This window comes from Hydra vulgaris, chromosome 01, assembly GCF_038396675.1.
Source record: "Hydra vulgaris chromosome 01, alternate assembly HydraT2T_AEP".
NCBI classification, from domain to species: domain Eukaryota; kingdom Metazoa; phylum Cnidaria; class Hydrozoa; order Anthoathecata; family Hydridae; genus Hydra; species Hydra vulgaris.
Window position 1 is genome coordinate 58637002 of NC_088920.1, and position 5499 is coordinate 58642500.

Sequence of the window (5499 nt, forward strand, 5' to 3'; positions counted from 1 at the left end):
AACATTCCCTTGTAGCAGCAGGCTATAAGATAGTCGATGTATGTACTGAAACCAATAAAATATTCCTTGTTATTTGTAAAAGGCACCACTTTGAGCAAGTCTCCAAGAGACACAAGAGCGCAACAAGCGAAAAATTAAAATTATTTTAGATTGCTTAATTAGGGCCGGCGCCAGAGTATTTGGCACCCTAGGCGAATCTGACACACTGCGTCTCTACTCCACTGCGTCTCTACCCCACTGCGCCCCTACCCCACTGCGCCCCTACCCCCTCCCCAACTTACTTTCACAAAGGAATGCTTAAGTTATGTTATTACATTTTGTCTATAAATTTGGAAAGATACATACATCCATAATCATAAAGAAGCGTATATTCATAAAACTTTATGATATTAAAGTATTAGTAAATAATTTCAAAACTTCACTTTTCGCGCTTTTTTTTTTTGCAAATGTAGAAACGAGTTCCGTCAGGTTAATGTTTCTAGCAATATCATGTTCACTTGACAGAGTAGCTAATCCAGCAAGTCTTTCTTGCTGCATAGACGTTCTCAAAAATGTTTTTATCAGTTTGAGTTTTGAGAAGCTTCGTTCACCGCTAGCCACGGAAATTGGAAGTGTCTAGAGGGTTCTTAAAGCTATAAAAGTGTTGGGGACACAATCTGTTAGATTATTTTTTAATATAAAATTTAGTAAATCTAGTGGCAATGTACACCTTGCAACTCGCCTTGAAATTGATTTCAGTTCACTAGATAGATCAACTGCATCGATATCTTGGAGTCTTTATGTTAAAAAACTTTCTCAAGATTCAAGCGATGTTCCTTCTTTGCTAGTTACACTCTGTAAACTGCGAACATCATAGAAAAAACCAAACAACGAACTTATTGTTTGTATAAGAGTAAATCTTTCTTCAACCGATTGTATTGCTGTATCAAGAATAGCAAAGTAAAAGTTTATTTCGAATTTTTCTTTTGGATCTTGAATAGGTTCATCATCTCCTTCATACGTAAATTGTTTATTCTTTCTTCTGATACGGGTCGATTCGGGTTCAAAAAGTGCAAGTATCTTTAAACTGACTGCAGTTTCAACTGCATCTACTAGTATTTTCTTAAACTCCATTTCATTTCTGCGATTTACAAGAAACTTCTTTATTTTATTTAAGATTTATGGCGCCATGCATATCTAATTCTTTTGCCTGAAGTTGCTTACTAGTCATATTGATCTCAAACAACACGTCGTACCACACAACCAGAGAAACGACAAACTTAAAACTAGAAACAGCGTTTACAATAAACCGTGCATCTACTTGAAAAATAAGAGTGTCCAACGAAGAATTTTAGATGTCAACCCCCGAGCATTGTTTATTCCTTGCTGTGCACATACATTGAATTTAGCTGTTGCACATACATTGAATTTGGCTGTTAATGATGCTGTTAAATGTTGTTTAGAAGCAACAGCCTTCTTTGATCTGGTGAAACGTGTTATTAGGGTGTCCCAAAAAACAACATTTTTGAAAATGATCTGCTCTCACCCCCTAAATGTGTTCTATCTCATACAAAAACACTAGGTTAAAAATTTTTTTGAATCAAAAATATTTTAAGGGGTCCCTCAAGAGCCTCTAATATTTAATGGGTCTCTAACATTTTCATAAACAAAGTTTTTCTAAAATATGTCAACCTGGTACTCAAATGAAGCGAAATTATATAAAAATTTCAAAAATAATATTCATTTTGAAAAAATTTTTACTTTTTAAAAAATTTTTAAACAAAACTATCATAAAAAATGCATTTTTTTCATTTTTTTGTTAAAAACATAATTTTTAATGTAATAAAACCATAAATAACATTTTTTTTTCGAAGTAAATATTATTTTTGAAATTTTTATATAATTTCGCTTTATATGAGTACCAGGTTGACATATTTTTTAAAAACTTTTTTTTTGAAAATATTAGTGACCCATTAAATATTCGAGGGTCTTGAGGGACCCTTTAAAAATTTTTATATGCAAAAAAATTTTAAACCTAGAGTTTCTTTATTAGATAGAACACATTTAGGGGGTGAAAGCAGATTATTTTCAACAATGTTGTTTTTTGAGACACCCTAGTGTATATGTATTCTTTTCTGCATCAACTCGTCGCTAGGAAGTAGATAATTATTGAAAAGTACTTAGCATCACGAGCAGATGCAAGAATTTTTTGTTTAATTGCATTGGATAAAAGATGAATCAATTCATTTTGTATGTCTTTGCCTTGGTAATGTACACGTGTTTCATTTTGCCTTTAATCTTTCATTTCATCAATTTCATATTGTCTTTAATCTTTCGAAGATGCTCATCCATAAGTGGGTCAAACAAAGCTAAAAATTCTACAAATTTCAGAAAGTTTCCGTTATCAGCAGTGTTCAGTTTCTCATGTGTTCCACGAAAAGCAAGATTTTGCATACCAAGAACTCTAACTAAAGCTATAGTTTCAAGATTTGCTGCCAATACTGTTCTTCTTTTTTAACAAGACGCAAATGTTCAGCATCAATTATTTTATTGTTTCGCAGTCGCAGCTCAAACTCTTTCCATGACTAAGAATTCGCTAGATGTTCACTGCTTTTCTCATGCCCTGACAGAATTGCGGACATGTTTTTCCAATCATGTGAATCATTGGAAGAAAGAGATGACGCAGCTGTTGTGCTGCTGGTAAACAGTTTGCAGCAGAAGCAATACACAGAGTCATTACTTACAGAATACTGCAGCCAATATCTGCGAACTTTATCTCCATTGACAAGCCGGCGGTTGTAATGGTTTTTTGAAAATTTTCTTTGCGTACTGTCCTTAGGAAAGTCAAACTGATCGACTTGTTTTGGTCCATGTTCTATCAAAAGTTGTCGCATTTCGTCATCAAATTCGACCCAAGCAGCCAGATCGCTATAGTTAGCATATAGACCAGAGAATTTATCAATTTTATGTACTTCAGATTCTTTGTGCTACGTGTATTACATTATGTAATTCAAACTCTTCCGATACTGTCATCTCATCGGCTTCCCTGTCTGCTTCAACTTGATTTTTTAACATTTGTACGATTTTCATTTCTCTGCGGTAAACATAGATACTTTAACAAAGAACCAGCCTGTTTTGTTATAAACTCTTCATTTGCAGCCCGTCGTTTACGATATTGCGCACCAGACAATTTTTTTCTTTCTGCCATCGTGGATTGAAATAACAAAGGAAACTGCTAAAAATAATAAAAATGATCACCTCGTGCATTTTTAATACCTTTAAATTAAAATATTATTTTAACTTCTTTATAAAAGTTTTAAAAAAAATATTATTATTAAGTGTTATTAAATTTTTAATAACACTCTAATAGTATAAAAACACAATATAAATCAGTTTATTTGTTACTATACTACTTCGTAATTGCTCATAGAGCATTTAATTAAAATTAGTTTCTTACTATTTCTGAATAAACACGTCAGCTAAAACAATTTACTTAATAAAGTAAAGTAGAAAACGTGCTAAAATTTTCTATAAATGAGTAATGAAAACTTTGCATTAATTGCTACAAAATTTCATTCCGCCTAAAAAGTATAAAAAGAAAAAGGAAATCGCGTCAAATGAAACAAAAGCATTAAAGTTGATTCTTTTGTTTTATTTGTTGATTCTTTTGTTTTATTTGTTTTATTGTTTTGTTTTATTTAAAGTTGATTCTTATGTTTTATTTGACGCGATTTAAAAAAGTACCTTTTCAAATCTCTTATATTTAATTCAAAGAGATTAGAAAAAGATTTTAGCAATGTTTTTAATATATTTATTTTTTATGTAGCTAGTTTTAGTGCCGCCCTAGAAAACTTGCCGCCCTAGGCGGCCGCCTAGTTCGCCTAGTGGTTAAACCGGCCCTGTGCTTAACTGTTTCTGCTTCAATAATTTTTAAAAACAGTGGCGTAGCGAGGGTCATCAGCGGCCACAAAAAGAGACTTTTAAACCAACCAATAAAAAAATAAAGGAAAGGCAGTGAAATAATTAGTTACAGGTAGAAAAAAATATAAATAAACATTCAACTACTTTATAGTTATAACAAATTTTAATTACAACTTTATTTTATATAAATTTATGATATTTATATTTAAAAATTTTCTACCAAATGATCAAAGTTAAATTTAAAAGTTGTTTTGTCAAAAATCATTTTAAAAATGGATAAAAAATGTCTTAGGAATTATATAATGGAAAATAATTTACTTCAAAATGACGAATTACTCATGAAGAGAGTAAGTTTTCTTTTAGAAATAATTTTGAAGAATCTCCTAAAAGTTCGTCAATTATTTTTAAACTCATTAATTGAGCCAAAACAACTTGGTAAAAAGTCAAGTGCAGCATTAAAAAAAAATTCTTATACGAAATCATATTTGACCGGAAAAAACAAACACCCCACACCCTAGTGAAAATATTGCATGCGAAAAAAAAAGTACGCCAGAAACCGATTACATTTTTAAAACCACCATACCTCGTACATTTATAATCTTAATTTTAAAAATATTCTGTAGATATTTTACAAAAAAATGGAGGGGGTAGGGGGGGATGCGTGTGTGTGTTAAATAAGCGGGTCCTGGATTTTATATATATATATATATATAAATATATATATATATATATATATATATATATATATATATATATATATATATATATATATATATATATATATATATAACATGTGATAACTAAAAATCTGGACAAAATTAGAAATGGTATAACTTTTTAACGGAGTCATCTTTTCTAACAATTTAAAAAGTATAATAACAAAAAACATCTAGATAATAAAAGTAAATAGATTTATAAGTTTTTTATGTCATGACGACGAACAGTGTCTACTCTTGTAAATGGGGCGGCAGCAAGCCGATGTACACGTTCTATGTCGATTCTTTTAATTGAAAATTCTATCCGCTTTTTAAGTTTGTTGTCTAGGTTTTCAGCTTGCCAGTTTTTGTTGTACACTAATCTCTTAATTCAGACCTAAAATCTTCAATTGGACGTAATACTGGCACATTAGCAGGATTATGGTCTTTTGGTACAATTCAATATTTTTTGCTTTAAGATAACTTTGTACTTTACGTGAATAATGCGACGAAGCTAGATCAGGCCAAAAAATTATTACTACTTTTTAAAGTATTGGTTGGCAAGTTCACTTAAAAAATTTACGAAACAAAGCTGAAACTTTTTAAAACAGAACAATTTTTCAAAACACTGGGACAACAAAACGTCTCAGTACTACAAAACAACATTTGAAATATTTGCAAAAACGGGTCCCTGTTTAACATCCCCCTAAAATCAACAAAAAATTTTTACTTAGAAGTGGCAAAAAACAAAAAGAAAGTCGTGCCAACAGAACTTTTCTGGAACGGTTTAACAAAAACAACAGTGCCGTGTAGCCAAATTTGGAAAAAAAACTTTACTTCCTACGCATGCGGACCGACACAAAAAATACTCTTTCGTTTTCTACACAACAGTCTACTTTCTGCG

The 5499-nt window shown here is 31.1% G+C and overlaps 1 long non-coding RNA gene across 1 annotated transcript in view; it reads right to left on the bottom strand.

Moving 5' to 3' along the window:
• Positions 1-275: 275 nt before the first annotated feature.
• LOC136075475 (uncharacterized) overlaps positions 276-5499 on the bottom strand; it is a 14144-nt gene continuing 8920 nt past the window's right edge. Inside the window, exon 3 of the long non-coding RNA XR_010635970.1 lies at positions 276-3214. This is a non-coding gene — a long non-coding RNA (uncharacterized LOC136075475). The remainder of the gene's footprint in view (positions 3215-5499) is intronic.